This window comes from Vidua macroura, chromosome 8, assembly GCF_024509145.1.
Source record: "Vidua macroura isolate BioBank_ID:100142 chromosome 8, ASM2450914v1, whole genome shotgun sequence".
Lineage (NCBI taxonomy): Eukaryota > Metazoa > Chordata > Aves > Passeriformes > Viduidae > Vidua > Vidua macroura.
The window spans coordinates 2138362-2157465 of NC_071578.1; the positions used below are offsets into that span (position 1 = coordinate 2138362).

The 19104-nt window shown below is 40.9% G+C and overlaps 1 long non-coding RNA gene across 1 annotated transcript; it reads left to right on the plus strand.

Moving 5' to 3' along the window:
- Window positions 1–305: 305 nt before the first annotated feature.
- Window positions 306–1984, plus strand: LOC128811090 (uncharacterized). Its single transcript, XR_008438225.1, has 3 exons — window positions 306–379; window positions 1772–1811; window positions 1897–1984. It is a non-coding gene; the product is annotated as an uncharacterized LOC128811090 (long non-coding RNA).
- Window positions 1985–19104: the final 17120 nt, after the last annotated feature.

The window sequence follows — 19104 nt, forward strand, 5'->3', positions numbered from 1 at the left end:
GAATCCAGTGCACCTGGAAAGAAATGGTCCCACAAACATCCTTGGAGAGCTATGCCTGGTGGGAACATGTGCAAACCCCCTTTAGCCAACTGGAAATTTGATTTTAATTGATTTAGATTTCATGTGTGAGAGAAGTGAGATGACTGAAAAAATGGACTTTTGAATGTCTCAGGAGGAAACCAGTTGGGATAACTGGGCTTTAACATCACAGTTGTCTGGAAGGGATTGTGGTGTCATATGTTGTCTCCATTACACCATATCCTGCAATGAGAGGGTCAACAGCACCAGTTGTTGCCAAAACCCCACTGGAATTGGCTCCAAACCTCAGGAATTTTTACCTAAAACATGTGGACTCAATATTCAGTACAGGAATAGAGAGGTGAGAAAGCAAAAATTATTATAATAGTTAATTAAAAAAAAACCAAAAAAAAACCAAAAGCAAAATGTACTGATTACTGGCTAGATTTGGTTGAAAATGGGAAATATGTCCAAACAATCGCCCATCCCACCTCTCCATGGGATGGGGAATGGGAACACTGATGGATAACTCTTGGGAATGTTTCACCTGAAGACTTGGTGGAAGATGCCCCTGCTCGTGGCTGGAGAGTTGGAACCAGATGGTCCTTGAGGTCCCTTCCAAAAATCGGCAATTTTCAGATTTTCCCCTCTGCAGCCGTGGATTCCAGTGAAATCCTTCCCGTGGTTAAAAATGGTCTCTAAGCAACAAGCACTGAAATGTTTCCAAATCTTTTTTGCTTGACCCGGGATTTGTGCTGAGTTAGATGAGTAAACACTGGCATGACGTGACATTCCTGTTATTTATGCTCCATCCAAATAAGTGGAAGATAACCTAGGCAAATTTCCATTATCTAATTATAAAAACCTCCTCATATTCCCATGAAACTAATTTTAATTTGATGAAAAACAGACAACTTGGAAATGGATTTCCTACGATTTGAGCGATAAGATTCTTTCTCAGTGTGTTCTCAATTTACCAAAGACTCCAAAATTGGAGATCTCTATTAATAAACATTGCTGCTTGCTCATGCAGTGACTTTGTGTTATTACACACACACAAAAATAAAAATAAAAGGAAAAAGCTCCTCTGCTGCATTCCAGGGAAAGAGGAAGGAACCACACTGTGCTTGATTTTCAAGAGGGAGCTGCAGCAGGTGAAGCTCCTGCTTTGTTCGAAGATGCTCTCACCATGTGATGGTCACAGGTGTTTAAAATATCTGCAAGAATTCCACAAAAAAATTGCCTTTGGAGAGCAAAGCCCTCAGCAGGAGGATTGGAACTGAATGATCTTAAGGTCTCTTCAACCCAAACCGTTCCGTGGTTCTGTGACTTACAGGAAGCTCCTGATAACCACGATGCCCAGGGAATTATCTGCAGCAGAAACAAATTGTGTTTTGACAATTATTCTTTCTTAAAAGTCACAATCCTCCTTTTCCTTACTCCTGGAAATTCCACAGCAGAATTCATTGCATGAGTTGAGGTTAGTGGCACCTCTCCTGAAACTTGTGACATTGCCCAATGTCTAAAACATCCAGAAAAAGGGAGCAGCAGCAAAAACCTTAATTTTTGCTGCAGTCTGAACCCAGATTTGACCACTTTTCCTGAAAACTAAGCCACAAAACCCCCAGATTTCCTGCAAAATCTAAGAGGAAGATCAATTTAACTAATGATGTGGGGGTTCTGTGTCCCCATGGACCTCACACATATTATTTATAGAATGCATTAATATTTCATTTCTCCCATCCCTAAACAGTCTTTGAGGGCGAGCAAAAAAAGGAGATAGCTGGAGACAGGTAACATTTTAATTGAAATTAATGGGATTGGTTTGATTTCACCTCTGAGGATATAAAAATCATTCCATTTTTTTGTCATGAAAAGGATCTTTATGTCTCACCAGTGCCCTGACAAGCACGACAAGCTGTAGATCACACTGAGAATCCACCTCCCACCTCTCACTAACCTGTGCCATGTAGACCATCGCCCTCCAGTGAGAAACCAGAGAGAAAAAAATGCAGAGATGATGAAAAGATAGAGCAAAAACTCTGCTTTTCCTTGGGTTTTTTTTAATGCCAGCATGAGGAAGAGCCATCCCTGGCATGGGTTGGTGCCCAGGCAGCTGCGTTGCCATTTTTCCATCAGTGCCTGGCAGCAGCTGTAACCCCTGCCCAGAACAGGCAGTGTGAGGAGCATTTTCTGCTCCCTCTGTGCTGGACCTGGGCTCCTGAACGTGCCAAACCCTTGTGCTGAGCAATTTTTGCTCTCCAAAGGCTTCTCTGGGGCGGTGTTGGAGCCTTCACAGGAGCTTTGCCAAGCAGCTGTGGTGATGAAGCAGCACCAAAAGTGGCAGTGCCAGCCAGAGGCAGGAATCAGCTCACTGCAGCCCTTTCAGCCCTCCTCTAAATAGTTCTGTGCTGCCAGAGTGGGTGCAGGAACCTCTTGGCTGTCATTTATAGGATTAGTGTTCATTTTTCCTGTAATGGGGAAAATGAGGTTGTGTTTTCTGAAGCACCTGAGCTGCTCAGGAGGACAAAGCGCCGAGATTTGGGCTTTGAGCTCCTCTCTGTGTTCGAAAAGCTGAGTCAATGGAGCTCGTGCTCCTAAGTCACTTAAACCACTTTCATAAATCACATTAAATAAACTTAAAATGGAACAGAAACAGATCACCACCCCAACCCCAAGTTGCCTCTCAGCTCAGCCCCGATTTTCCTCCAAGCACCCTCCTTTTCACTGCCCATTATGGAATAATTTTCTTTTTTTTTTTCATTAAAATCGTTTTTATAAAACTTTTTACTGTACATTTTCCAACAACTATCACAGTCCCAAAGGCCAGCAGTACCTTGGCTGACTTGCACCTACATGAATTCAGTCCCAATGCAGAGGAAGGTCTTGAAATTATTTCTTTTCTGCTGTAATTTGCAAATTTTAAATGGGAAAATGAAATACAACTCACAGGCAGAAGTGAGGGTGAGTAAAATCCCACAGAATCTGCAAGAGAGTAAATGGACAAGTCAAATATTGCATTTACTCATTAGAAATTATAAGGAGGAATCAAAATTTACTTAAAATTTCTCTTTTTTTGCCAGCAAATGACACTGAAGATAAAAATTACTCCTATAGGATTTTGTGTTAGATTTTTAATTTTTGGGGTGGAAATATACATAAAAACACCTCAGGAATTCTCTGTGAATATCAGGATTTCCTTCCTTCAGTTATCTTAACCTGGTTTATCAGAGTTGGGATCCAGAGCACACAGCACAGCTACTGAAATACCCCAGACAACATGGAAAAATCCTACAAAACCCTCTCAGCAGATGGTTTTGGTTTTGTTTTTTGTTTTTTTTTTTTGGGTTTTTTTTTTTTTTTTTTTTTTTTTTTTTTTTTTTTTTTTTTTTTTTTTGTGTGGTTTTTTTTTTTTTTAATTTCAAACCACGGACCAGGTTAGCCTAATTCCTTTCAAGGAATTAATAATAACAACTGCTTCTTCCGAGGAAAAGTGACCTAAATTCCAGGTAAGGAAATATTCCTCCCAAAGAGGAATTTCACTGGCATGAAGTGCTCTGCTAATAGCTACACTTGTATTATTTTTCATCTGGGTGCCCCAAGGATCTTCCTCCCCTATCCCTATGCCCAGTGCAGGGCCACCCTTTGTTACAACATTAAAATCTACTTAATATTTTTTTATCATTTCACATCACAGCCCCGGTAATTGCACCCTCAGGAGCAAGGCTTCTTCCTGCGTCTGCTTTTCAATATTATTGGCATCTCCCTCATTTGGGGACCTGGAATGATCTTTTTTGCATTTTCCCCGTGAAATGACAAACACGGCTGGTTGTGGCTCAAGCACTATTTGGAGCATGACCCCCTCGGCTCCTGGTGTTATCCAAATTAGATTTTGATCTTTGTCAATTAGGCTTTGCCACTGTGGACCTGCTGTGCCATTATCAGGAGAATCCCTGTCAGGGTTGGGAAGTCAGTGAACTTTGGAAGCCTTTCTCCACCTTCCAGGGATGCACATTTACAACTGGAGCTGATTAAAAATATAATAATAAAATAAAAATTTCTGTCCACAGCCCCCAGTTCTGGCAATCTTTCCATTGTTTGTCCTTAAACCAAGAATCACTTGCAGCACAGAGAACTCTGCCTTCCCATGGCAAAAGAAAATGCAAGCAATCTTGATTTCCACAAGCAATTTGGCTTTCCTTTTGCTCCTTTTAATGTTCCTGGCTTTGGTACCCTGCCACAGATTTGTCTGGAGGCCAGTTTTGCTTCTGGGGACAAAAAAAGTAGCGGCCAACTGAATAAAAAAAGGTGAATGGCAGGAAATCTTCTCTGGTTGTCACACGGCCAGGCTGGGACGTGTCAGCTGGGTGGGTTTAAACTGGGCAGGTACTGGGGGAATGCTGGGCCTGGCACAGCCCCTGGCCTTGCAGCACTCACGTCGCAGCGTGCCTCCAGAGCCATCCCAAATCCTTTCATGTGGGGAGGCTGCCTGCCAAAAATCTTCCTTTTCATCCCCGCATTTCAGCTCTGGCTCGGCTTTCCAAGGTGCACATGTAGGGTTTGGGATGGAGTTGCCCAGGTGGGACACGAGAGCTGCTGAAGGAAGAACCTTCCTGGCATGAAGAAATAGTGCTGCAAACTGGGATTTTCCAGCAGGAGAGGATAATCCATAGGTTTTAAGGCCAAGAATGATCATCAGGTCTGACCCTGTGAGCACCAAATATTAAGGGTTTTGCTGACTCAGTACCTGTTTGAATTACAGAAGCAATCAAAAATTAGTTATGAGTGAAATCTTCCCAGGATAAAAAAATCTGTTATCAACCAAGGGATGGAGTGACAGGACACAGGGAATGGCTTCCCACTGCCAGAGGGCACAGATGGATGGGATATTGGGAATTAGGAATTGTTCCCTGGGAGGGTGGGGTGGAGCTGGAATAGAATTCCCAGAGCAGCTGTGGCTGCCCCTGGATCCCTGGCAGTGCCCAAGGCCAGGCTGGACACTGGGGCTGGAGCACCTGGGACAGTGGGAGGTGTCCCTGCCATGGCAGGGGTGGCACTGGGTGGGATTTAAAACCCCTTCTAACCCAAAGCATTCCATGATTCCATCACCTGCTGTGTTTTGCAGTGCAGAGAACTGCAGGACAGTTAAAGGCTGCTCCTGTTTCCCTGAGGGCAGCAATTCCCTCCCCTTCACCTCAGTCTCTGGTGCAGACCCAGAGTTTGTTCTGCCTCAGAGGCTTCCAACCCAATCCAATCCAACCCAACCCATCCCATCCCAAGCCAAGCCAAGCCAAGCCAAGCCAACCCAACCCAACCCAACCCAACCCAACCCATTCCAGGATTCTGGGATCACTCTAAGGGCTCTCCAGCACTTCCATTTCCAAGATCCAGGGGATGCAGCTTTTGGTACTTTTCCCTCTGCAGTAATTTGGGGGTTAACCCAACATCAGCATTTTTCTTTTCCCACTACCAATTACTTTTTCCAAGCTGGATCCAAACCTTCCCCCGTGTTTTGCTGTTGAGAACATGAAGGAAGAGCAGAGCAGACGAACCACACGGTGACTTCCTTGGGAATGCTGCTGGAATTCAGCGATGGCAAAACGAGCCCTCAGACGTGGCTGGGTTTGGTCCCTCGCTGCCCCCTTAGCAGACAGCTCCTCTGACCAGAATACACAAAATTTGAGGACAGGAGAGTTTCTAAAACCTGCCAGCAGGGAGCTAAATGTGGGAAGAGCTCTGGGAGCCAGCCTTCCACAGAACACTCACACCCAGGGAGGCTCGGGATAAACAAGCAGATGAAACGACTGCTTGGGAAAAGGGTTTCCACAAACTGCCTTGGATGGACAGGATCGATTTTAACAAGACTGGGAGGAAGCAGGGATGGTTTGCAATGGTTTGGGGCATTATCACCCCTTGTCACTCACTGAATTTTTTCAACTAAGCTGATTTAGCCTCAATTTTTTGTATTTCTATTTTTTTATCTTTTTCTATTTCTATTCTATTCTATTTCTATTATTTTTCTATTTTCATCAAACAAAACTTGTTAATTTTACTGCAGGTATAGAGAGGAAGAAAAAAAATTTTACAGGTTATTTTTGATAATAAAACCAAATTATGCATTCTGAAAGGTACAAATTCAGTATTACTCAAACCTCATGCAAAAAAGCAAAATAAGGCCAAATTTTGAAGAAACCTGGGGTTTAATTGATGAGCATGTTTGGGTTTGATCCAGTGCAGTTTGACATTGAAAGGGTTTGGTCCAAGTCCTTAAAATACACACTGCTGATAATTTTTTACCTCTCCGCTTATTCAGCATGTTCAAGAACATGAACTAAGCTGTCTTGACTACAAATTAGCTCGATAGAAAAAGCTAGGACTAGATTTTTAGGATATTTTATTGTATAGCCTGCCTGAGACGTGAGGCACAGATTGTAAAGTTCATATATCATTTTGCAGGATTTATTTATTCTTTCTTGCCAACTCAGCTCCAAAGCCCAGAGGTCAAATCCTACAACTCTTGACATCCATAGCTTTGCCACTGACTTCACTGATGGCATCATTTCAGGCATGAAGACAAAGTTCTTGGTTGAGGGTTTTTTCCTTGTATTTTTAAAACCCTTCAAAAAAAAAAAAAAAATCTCTATAAAGATTATAATGAGGATTTACAAAAACGGCTCTCCCAACTCAAACCCCAACTATCTAAAAAATGCGTCAAAGAAAATGAATGGAAAAATATCCAGGCCTGGCTTTGTCATTTCATGCTCAGGGTTTACAGCATGGTTTGGAAACACCATGAGTGAACTTTTGCAACAACTGCTGCACTTTATATTCTTGAGTGTTTTTAGTTGTTCTTGACAGGGTGAGGTATCCAGTCATGGATATGAACAGTCCTGCTGGAAGATTATCTGCTGCAAATTTGTATCTTGCCTTCCCCACTCGCTCTGGCCCACACCAGCAATGGAACAGGATGTCCACGCAAACCTTTTGTCCTGCTTAAATCCTCTTTATGCCTTGCATTACTCTTGGAAGTGACCACAGGACAGGCCACTGTCACCCAGGGTAATTCCCACTCAACATCCCAACATTTAGGGGGTGAATTTCCAGATATAACCATGGACTGATGAGAATAATAAATGTAAAGCTGTTTTTCTCACATGCCTGCAAATATTTGCATGGATATGTCCAGGAGAACAAAGCCAAGCCAACTTCCAGATATCCAAGTGGAACTCATTAATGTGGAAGCCCAGACTTCCACCTTTCTGAAGATACATTTGATGAATTTATATCAATAAATTTAATTAATGACTTTGAAATGATCAGTTCAGTAAAGGCAAAGTATTATAAATTTACTTAAATCCTTGGTATCGTTAATAGAATCCCTCATGACAGGGAGCTTACGCACACTCATACAATCACATCCACATTTATATGTTTTTATAGACATTATAAATATATGTTAGTGTGCCTGTAAAAGCATATTCAGACCTTTATTAATATAGGACCACACAAAAACACAGGATAAAGTTCCAATTCCAATGTTTTTTCCTGAATTTTGCGTGCCTGGATCCATTCGTATCTGCTTGAACTCAACAGCAGCAAAACCAATTGAAGTGCAACATGATAGCATAAAATAAAAATAAAATTACCTAATCTTATTGCCAGTAACTTCAAAATATTGGAAATTTATGGCAACATCCTGATCCATGCTGGGCAATCCTGATCCATTTGCCACTGACCAACGAAAACAAGATTTTTGGAGAGAGGAGCTGATCCTGCAAGTGATTTGTGTGATCTACAGGAAAATCCTCCTCAGCAGATAAAAAAAATGAGTGGACCTGGCTACAACTCAAATTCTGCTTAGTCTGCTCTGACAGCATAATCAAAGCTGGAATAATATACAAATATATATATATATTTTCTCAAATGACTCTAAAAACCCACAGGAAATTTTTTTTTTACTTAAATGGGAAGGAGAAAATCTATATCTCGGAGAGTGAAAAACAAATTAAAGGTTCTTGAAGGGTGTTTCTTAACATTTACCAGTGTTTTTCCCCATGGAAAAGATGAAAAATTAGCTTGAACCCTAGAGCTTTTGGTCTTTTGTAATATTTTCCTTTTTTTTTTCCCCCCTCCACAATGAATATAGATTTTTTTTTTTTAATCCTGCATGCAGCGATGTCACATATTTAGATTTGAAAGCTTTCTTATTGTTATATGAGACAATTTTAAATTAAAAATGCATTTGGGACTTACCTGTGCGAGGAGGAAGGGGGAGCACACAGGCATCAGCAAACACATGAATCTGAGTTATTTTTGGAGCGTGGTTTTGGAGTCCATAACAAAATAATCCTGAAATCAAGAGAAATATTCTGCTGTCAGGCTTCCCATGCTAAGATAAGGATCTTTGCTGTCTGCTCCAATTTGGCTCCATCCAGGAAAGCATCAGCTGCCATTAAGGAGAGTCTTGCCTTCTCCCATCTGGGTCTCATCATGTACCCAAGAAGAGGAAATAAAGCTCCAGCAGCTCTCTGGGCAGGGGGACAACCATATTTTTATTTATCTGTATCAGCAAAATCACTTCTAGAGTGTGATTTTAAGCTTAAAACAGTGAACAGGGGTTCAAAAATCAGGGTAATTTATATTTTTACCCAAATCCATCTTTAAATCACTCAATTCTCTGCTGGTAGAACAGGCGTGGTGTTGTTTCCTTGCTGTCCCACCCTTTCCCTTCACTCCTTGCTCAAAAGTAAAAATCCTGAGGAAGAACCTCCTCAGTCTTTCTGTTGGTGAAACCTCACACATTGTTAAATACTAATTTGAAGCCTAGAAATACGAGACAAATAATATTAATAAGATAGATTTATTAATCCCTCGATAAAAAAAAAAAGACTGGTCAAAACAATTTAAATTTTCAATTATTTTAATTGCTAAATTACCTAAAAATAAAATTATTAGTGAGATAATCACTATTTGCTTTTTCACACACCTGTTTCAAATCCATATTTTGATGAGAATTTCTCTTAGAGGTTTCCTTGACAGGGATAGCTGTGAAAAATGAAGACCAAAAAAGGTCTGCCCCATCCCTGGAAGTGTCCAAGGCCAGGTTGGACATCAGAGCTTGGAGCAGCCTGGGACAGTGGAAGGTGTCCCTGCCATGGCAGGGCTGGAATTAGATGATTTTTATGGTCTCTTCCAACCCAAAGCAGGATTCTGAGATGGATGCCAGGATTTGGCACTGCTCACCTTGGTCTCCAGGAGCTCATCACTGCAGCTGGAATGACAGAGGGGATAGAAACTACTTTGGGAATATTTGGCAGTGGTGAAAGAGATGCAAGATGAGACCTGGATGGAAATAAAGCAGAGCTGCTCCACTTTTTCATGCATTATTAAAATTGAGATTTTAAAAATTCAGACTTTATTTTTGCCTTTAAAAAATGCAACAGATGTGTGTGAAGACAAAGCTGGTGCCTGCTCTGCCTCGTGGAAGGCGTTTTATGGTTGTGGGGAGCAGATTCCAGAGGAGAGCGCAGCGGAACGGCCGCGAGTATCCGTCATGTGTTAATTGGGGCAACCGCTACAGAGCCACGTTTTACAACCCTGCTCCATTTCAAGAGGTTTTTTCACTTGCTGAATGCATTAAAACCCAGGAAACATTGTGGGGATTGTCCTTTGAATTCTGCACTCTGAAATCTCACTCGTGGGACCTACAGGGAGAGCTGATTTCGTTTTGCTATTTGGCCGTAGAAGGACAAGGGGCAAACCAAGGGATAAAACTGCAAAGCAGAGCTGGTGCAAACCACAAGACACTCAGCCATAAACCTTAATTTGACTGCAAAAAAGCAATTTATAAGAGAGCCCTCTTGAACATCACTGGTTCCCCTAATCAAATCTAATTGTGGATTGGTAAGTTCTCCATGTGGAGCATCAGAAACGTGGTGTGTCCAAGGCCAGGTCGGATGGGGCTTGGAGAGACCTGGTCTAGTGGAAAGTTCCCCGCCCATGACATGTGAGCTTTCATGTCCCTCCCAACCCAAACCAATCTAAGATCCCATTATTCTATGATTATGTGAATTCTTGAGCTGCCATGGTGAAACCTGGAGCCCTCACTCTGGCAGAATCCCACTTTAAATCCCGCCTGTGTTTTGCCTCAGGACCAGGGGTCAGTTCCGAAGGCAAAAAGTGATCTTGGTGAAATGCCTTGGATAAACAGAGGGATTGCCCTGGGAGCACCAACAGCAGAGAATGAAATGCTGCAATTTTCACGTGGTGGTTACAGCAGGAATGACCACATCCCCTTTGTTTTCCCCCTAGGAAGTATCCAGCCAGCTCCATGGGTTCCTGCATGTCTACAGGGAGTGTAGAAATCCTCCTTCTTCTGCCCGCGACCTTTCCTGCATGGATTGGCACTGCAAGGGGCAGAGAAGAGCTGCCACCACCACCCCACTGTCCCACAGCACCCCTGGGTACCTCCCAAAATCACAGACAAGCTGTCCCAAAGCAGCTGGAGAGGTTTCTCCTCTGCTTTTTCACCACCAGGTATCCAAAATGATCATGTAATTCCCAGCTGAAGACTGGGATTTTGCAAGGAAGCTGGAGGTGAGGGTGGAGGCAGGACCTTCTCCCCAGATGCTGCAGGATGCACTGAAGACTGCAGGGAGGAACTTGCTGGGTCTTCAGGGCTGGAGAAGGCAAGAAGCAGCAGAGAGGCGAGGGTCAAACCTTGGCATTCTCCACCCACCCCCAAGGGTCACCCAGAAGGGTGGGATTGGTGGCGGCACAAACCACCAGGAAGGAAAGAAGTGACCACAATGAGTTATCACTGCATAATTCCCGAATAAATTCAGTTAATAAAGCTGTGTCCTAATTAAGCCACATCCTTTGCTCCCTCCCCTCTTCTCCAGACAGTGTGAATCATGCAACATTTTCACCTCTGGGAAGGGAATCCTGGAGCTTTTTCCCAGAAAATAAAATTCCCACCACAGCATTTCTGTATGTCTTCAAGCTGGGTCCTGCAAGACCTGCAGGTGAAATGGTCTGAGTAAGCAGAGAAGATAAAAATAAACAAAATCAACACACATGGTTGCTTAAAATTATATAATAATTTATACAATAAATATTATACTTAATAAATAAAATTGGGCCAGGTTGTTCAGTTAACTCCACCAAAAATGTTCAGACCTGTGACAAGATTTGAATGAGCACAAATTTTAAAATAAGTAGGGTTGAATACACAAATCAGGAGAGTGCTACTCTATGGAAATTTCATATTGAAATTTATCCGATATAAATATTTTAGATATATCTGAACATATCTGAAATCTCATATATCTGAATAAGAAATGTATTCACACACACACACAAAAAAATACAATTAAGATTTAGCACACCACCCTTATTTCAGGAGATTTAAAATGTAACAGCAACAAAGAACATGTTTTCTACAAGAAAAATGTGAATCAGCAGCTTGATCTGTTCCCTGTTTTCACAAGCAAAGTCCTGTCTATTATAATCTTGTTTTTCTCAGCCATAAACACAGCGTGAAAAAAAAAAAAAAAAAGAGAAATTTATGTTGAATATGGTTATAGTTATTATTTCCCTTCTGGGGAATTATTAAGCATGTGTTAGGAGTTTAGGTATAAAATGAAATTGTTTTTTCACTACATGGATGTCTTCTGCGACTATCTGTAAAATTTAATTAAGGTGTTAGACTTGATATTGCAGATCAAAGTAATCCCAAGAGATTAAGGAGACCCTGCTAATTGACTGAGGTCATGTACTGCACTTCCCACTGGCACTTTGGCCTACATTGACAACAGAGGAGCAGCCCCTTCTCCAAGGACCAGTCTATAAAAATACCATTTTCTTTATCTCCAGTCCAGTTTTCACACCGCTACAATAACAAGGGATTTCATAAATCCAGGTGGACTGATTAGAGTTTTGAGTATGTAACTTTCTGAGTAAAAAATATACATGATACTTTTGAACAATTTTGACATTTTATCTTACCCTTTAAAACTCCCGGGAACAGATTGCACGTTAGGTGTTTAAGAATAAAAAGTGTCAGCACATATAGTGAGTTCCATCATTCAAACTTGGCACTAAAGAGGATATTGAAAGCCTTGCTGCAGACCATTAAAACCAGCTAATTTACAACCAAAGACATTGTTGCTTGAAGTGCCAATTTGGTCAATAATTAAGGTTTGGAATATATATCCAGCTCTGACAAGAAAAAATTCCTAAAAACCTTTCCCTGTTGATCCAAACATACAATGTATTACTCTCAATTGGACAGTGGCTCTTGGTTCCGTGTTGTGGTATTATTGAAAATAATGGATTATCCAGAGGTGTGGTGAGGAATTATTGCTGCTGTCAGCCAGATTTGTGAACCCAATGCTGAAATACCTGCTCCCCACTGGATCCCACGCCTGGAAAAGTGAATGCTGGAAAAGTTGGAGGGAATTTGCAAAAAAGCTTTGGAAAATATGGCTCTTTTCTGTCCTCATCATGGGAGAAGTAAGAAACTCAAAGGCAATTGACCAGAAGTTGAAGGACAAGATTTACAGGGAAATAAACAGGAGAACTGGGATCTCACAGCCATTAATTTAGCAGAGTATGAATTAAGAGCACTGACAACAGCCAGCTGAGTGAGAAAGATGCAAATTAGAATTTACCTGCCATGATTTAACTGATCAAGTTATACACCAAAAGATTTTGCCACTTTTCTTCACTAAAAGCTTAAAAATCAAGTTATTTGGGTGGGTTTCTTCTAAATATTGTGTTGTTACAAAAAGCTTATGGGTTCTTTTTTAGGTTTCATTCACTGATTATTTTTCTGCAAGTTTATCCAAGTTCTTCCTGAAGGGAAGACTCCAACTTGAGGCAAAGTCATAAGCCATGGGTTTACTGGGTACATTTTAGCAACGTTAATGGATGTAACAACCACCCTCCCATTCACCAGATGAAATCCCCATCTAAGCAGAAGGATAGTTGGAGGCTTATGACATCCATAAAATGGGTGTCGTTTGCATGGAGATGAATTTCAGCCCCTGGAAGCCAACAGAATCACATTTTCCATTATGTTCAGCCAGCAGAACGGATTTCATTAATCAGCCTCTCATCAAGGGCTCAGTCCTACCACATTACTCAAACTAAGTAATACCTAAGATGCAAATAGGCCCACAAAGCAAAGGAGGCATCTGGAGAAGTTGTGTCATTCTCCGACTAAAGGTGCTTTAATGGACTTTGAGAAATCCCACGTTCCACAAGTGAAATCCTCGTACCCTTCCAGCTCTTCAGAAAGGTCCCAACTAAATAAGTCATTCAACAGAAGTATTTAATCCCTTGAACGCTGGACAACGAAGATAAAAGTTAAGCTGTCGAAGGCTGTTGAAGAAAACAGGTAAAATTTAGCATTTACTGCTTTTTCAGCTCAAATAGAGAGCTCAGAATTCCTTTTCACTCAGCAATTGACGTTGATCTCTTTAAGGCACCATTTTGAGTAAGACACAGAAGGCCTTAAGTCCTAGGAATATGGAAAGACTTGGTATGGATGAGGCTTTATTATTCTTGATTCACTGGAATTCAAAGTCCTGTCAGTATTTTTAATGCTCCCTATACCCATTTAATCATCTGGTTTGATGGGGTGGCTGAGTTTATCCATGATAAGGGATACTTGTCTTTATACTGAATAAAATCTTTGTTTTCCATCTTATTAATATTTTCCTGAAGTTGGTCGGATGCTGTATTTTCCTTGCTTTATATCCCAAGCAGAATCATAAAATTTGAATGACCAAAAGGACTAAACAAAGCAGGAGAAATCTCAACTTTTATATTTGCATGGCGCTACAATTTGGCAAATCCAATGAAGATTTTTGATCTTCCTTTTGCCAAATACAAACAAAAACTAAAAATATTTATAATTCCCAATGAGTTGAACACTTGTGTATTATTCCCCATGAAATGTTTAATAGATGTCAGTTGATCTTTATACCCTTTTTTTTTACTAGATTTCGTTTGTTTGTTGCTTCCTATCATGATCAGTGAGAGATTCTTTGGGTTAAAACGTGGGAAAAGAATGATATATTTGTTAATTGTTGCTGTTCTTGCTATGATCTTTGGCAACACCTGCTGGTGGTACTCTGCAGTGCTGGAACCACTCCACATATATGCCTTCAACATATGGACCTTCAACTGGCCCCACAATCCCTGTCCACCTGCACAGAGCATGGATGTGGCCAGTGGGCTTAAAAACACCAGCCCAAGTTCATGAAAACACTTGCACAGGCTTTGCAGGTTCAAACACTGTTTCATATTAAAATGTGCTTGGTTTTGTTTACCAGTCCAGCTGCTGTGATTTTCATAAAAGTTGTGGTTTTATGGCAAGTTAATCCAAAGAGAATTTTGTCCAGAACATCTCCCATCCGCTCTCTAGTAACGAGGTATTTTGAGCAGCAGGATAAATAACATTTAGGCATCTAATAAAAACTGTTGGGTTTTTTTTGTTTTTTTTTTTTAGGTCTCAAATCCTCTTTTTTACATAGCACAGCAGCAAAGCCTCGTATTGTAGGTGAAAAGTCTGTAAATTTGCAGTAACTGAAAAATAACAGAAGGCGCAGCAGCATTCTTTATGTTAGTCTATATTGATCGGCTCTAATGAGCACCAGTGGAGCTGTAGCTAATGGTGGTATGTCTGGTGTTAAGGGCAAATGTGGGAGAAGATTATCAACCCAAGGGGTTTAACAGTTGCTGGACTGCCCTCAGCCCTCAGGGCAATGATGCACTTGAGAGGTCACTGTATCAAATGAGGGAAAAGATTCAGCTCGCGCTGCTGGAAGAAATGCAGCAGGAGCTGTGCTTTAGCCCAGACTACCGGCATCAATAAAACAGTTCTTCTCTGCCGGCTGTTTCTTCCCCTCTCCTTTCCCATCACCTACCTAGCACTGCATTGCTAATTAAGAACCCCAACACAGGGATCTGGGAAGGGATGGCACCGAACTGCTCTGAATTAGGTTGGAATACACGCCTTGACGCCACCTGCACAGAGTTGTGGGACAGAAAGGTTTTACACCTGACGTCTGCTTGTTACCTGGGGGAGTCATGCTGCCATTTGATGGGAATTTGCTTGATATTTCATTCAGTGTGTTGCTGCCACCCCCTTCTGAGATCTGAGAGGGCCAAGATGACTGACCACCAGAGCAGAGCAGGCCACCGGGCTTCAAGGGGAAGTTAACTGGCAGATCCGAGAGAACGCTCGCAGAAAAATGTTTGTGCAGAAAGGAAGCTACAGGTATTCAAAAAAGATAAAAATGAGCAGAGAAATGCCTTGAGGTGGATGGCATGTTGCACATTCCATGCTTTAATAGCCTAATGGAATAATTTTAACTGTGTGAGGCTCTGAAACACACCAAGAAGCTCTGTTGAGAACTGAGCACTGAGATTTCAAATATTTGTCACAATAAACAGCAACATATATTTAAAAAAAAAAATCAGAAATAGAATATTTTACTTGATGTTGTAAATAAGCAAATTAAATATTACCTTAGCTCAATTTTGCCAAAGTAAAACACTGTGTTTATGGAAAATTATTTATTAGGTCTTTAAAAATTCTAAGACATGGATTCCTCCTGTTCCTTAGAGGCCAATGATGGGTCAGATTATTTAAAAAATCTTCACATCTCTAATTTTTTTGCAGTGTTCATGTGGAGCAAGCTGGATGTGCAATTCTTTATTCCAGTCAGAGATTTTCCAACTGGTTTTGCCTGAACAAGAAGGAAGCGAGTCAGGGTTTGGTCAAAGAAGAATATTTCCTACCACTGTCAGCAAAAAAAAAAAAAAAAAAAAAAAAAAGAGACGGTTTTAGACTGTTACCGGGCTGTTGACACAAAAATACCTGAAATAAGTGGAGCAGGCACTAAAGCTGGCATGCACACTCAGTGGGAGCAACGGGGCTGGAGACGAGGAGAAACATTTTCCGCAAAGAAGCCGGAGCTGACACATCCGCCGCTCGCTGCCTGATGGGCTCCAGCTCAGGGGTTTGATGTCTGCAGCTCCCACCACTGCCCATTAGACAGGCGCCCACACCAGGGATGCTGCAGCCACAAGTGACACTAATGTGCTCCACTGCTGACACTGGGGAACCCGCAGGAAAATGTGTTCATCCCCTGGCTGCTCCACGGTTAAAAAGGGAACCAGTCTGGCAAAACGGACTGGGGGAGTTTGCATCCCCAGCGCTTCATCTGTCCCCGTTCTCGTGCCTTGTGAATGCTGAAATTTCTGAATATCCTAAGGAAAAAATAACCCGCATTATTTTTAAAGTGTGCCCTGGAAAGCATTTGTGTCCTGAAAAGTGTTTCCGTCTGTAGCTTGAATTCCAATTGGTTTAGGCAAGGCCAAGCTGCTTCTTCACAAAATGAACCTGTGAGCAGGCTGTGGCAAATTCATGGCATTTACTTTCTACAACTTAAATTCATATGTAGGACTTGCTAATTTACACAATTATTGTGATTTCCTTCAGTCATAAATGCTCAGTTGCCATGGGATGTGAAGTAAGAGCAGAAGACAACCATTTTCATTCATGAACTTTTCTAATACTCTAAAACTCTTCTGTACTCTTTGTTATTTTAGTTTTGGATATATTTGAGCTTAAGAAGGTTAAAGATTAACTTTCACATGCTTTTACTTTTTTAATGACAGAGGTAATGATCAAATTCCTAACTCAGTAGCAGGAAGTTCCCTAGTACAGAAGGATATTTATATAAATATATTAAAAAAAAATCTCTATGCACCTAATTGAAAGAATTTGGTGAAATGATTATCAGAAATAATGTGAATGACAGAACAAGAACTGTTCTGTAATGACTTTTTTCTTAAGGAGACTTCACGATTTTTTTAAGTATTATATAATTTATTTCATACCTGCTGTTCCATATGCTACAGCTTTGGACAGATGAGTGTGTGGGATTTGAAAAATGTGGTGGAAATGCACATCACAGCACTGGCAGGACAGTGGGGCCATACTTTGGACCCAGCTCGTGGATCTTAACTCCAAAATCTAATTAGTCCAAAATTCCCCAACCAAAGTTCCTCAGAGTTTAATGATGTATGAATCTAGCTAAGGAACCTATCTGGGATTTTTTAATAGTTGGTATTGACCAGTCATTTTGAACTGTTTGTTTTGAAAAGGACATGCTATTTATTTTTTCTTTCCATTTAAATATCAAAAAGAAAGGATCTTGCTCTAGTTCCAAACGATAATCCATACAATGAATAACCATTCATATTGGTGGCATAACAAATTTCCTCACTTAAATGAAGAAATATTATCATCTCTTGAGATTAAGTAGCCACAAAATCTACCTCCAGACCCATCAGTCTCAAAAAATCCTACCAAGTCATTATAGCATCAGTAGTAAATAAAATTTAGCCTGTGTATTTTTTTCCATATGCATTCATTGAATGAAGTGCAGCTGGTTTAGCTGTTTCATAAGAAATGCACCTTATTTTCTTTGCACTGAAGGTTTTCACTGTGCAGTATCCCAAGTTTCACCCCTTAAACACCACCTAAATCCCAGAAGTGATCCCATGATGTTGTTTAGCCCAGTAAAATTATTTTCAATGAAGCAGCAAGTAGGAGCACTTGGAAATGCAGGACTCCTGCCAGGTTGGGAGAGGAACCCAAAAACTTGACCTTTGTGCATTTTACAGGAAAAAAAAGAAGGAAAAAAAACAGAGGGAAAAAGTTTCAAACCCCAAAATTGTATTAATTTAAAGACACTTTAGAAATTAGTCTGTATTCTCATGAAGTCTGTTTATAGCTACAAACCACATGGAAATCTTCAGGAAAATGCCCCTTTACTACTTACTCATTGACCTGCTCTTGGATAACGTTCACTCTGCTCCTTGAATCCTGACATCTTCTGGGGGAACCCAGCTGCAAGGATCTTCCCATTCCTCATGGAAATTCATCCACATTCCAGATCACCCTTGGAAGAAGGAGAAGGCTTCCTCGTCCTGACTGTCCTGTTGGACCCTGCTGATGATTTAAGCCAGGTAAAGTGTCAATTAAACCTTTCAAAATCAAAACAGAACAACCATGGCTTAGCTGCCTAGATATTTTATTGCTCACCTCCAGAGGATCTTGGCTGAACCTCCAGCCTGTTCCCCATCACAAAACTATCTGTGACATCTCTGCATGATGGAAATCTTTGAGCCTTAAAAAGCTCTCACAAGTCATTTGAAGAATATTTAATAACAGCATTCTTTGGTTGCTATTTGAGTGAAATAGCTAAAAAATGCTGAATTTCTCAGTGGAACATGACCCAACATTTTTCCACTCATGGCTTCATGTGGTTTGATCCTCTTTCATTTTAATTCTTTGCATTTCTGTGGTTCAGACACAACTAAAAAGAATCTTCATCCTGTGGTATTCCCTAAGTTCCCAATTCTATATTTATGGGAATTCAGCAAGGTGATGGTTTCAGGCCGGGTCTGCAGTGGGTCTCAACCCACTTCACTAAATTAATTGAGGTAGATCTGAGTCTTCTTATCTAAACAACGCTCCTTAATTTTTTGAGATAAATATAATGCCATAGTAGAAGGGATGGAATTTGGCTGTCACGTGCATTATGTGACCAGACTGTTTGGCAGAGGATGGGACACTCCTGTTTTCAGGAGCTTTGTCCATTCTCACTTCTCACAGCCAAAAGGACAATGTCTGTGCATCTGTTAAAGCTCAGCATGAAGACCTCTGGTAACATCTGTTAAATAAAATTATTGCCACTGGCTCCTGCCACAAGTTTTGACCAAAAAACTTTCTGTCTTCAAGATTTATTCCTACATTTTTCCTTCCAAATTGTTTCATGTGAGTTTGTTTTGGTTTGAGTTTTTTTTGTTGTTGTTTGGTTGTTTTTTATTTGGTTTATTTTTTGGTGGACCATCTCTACAGTTCTTTTCTCTCCATCCAAATGAACTCAATTTCTGCTTTTACCTTCTCCCTTTGTCCTCTGCCATCAGCTTCTCAATGAATATCCTTCCAGTGACAATTTACCAGCATGTCTTGCAGGCTTTTTAACATCCTCTCTGAAGGCT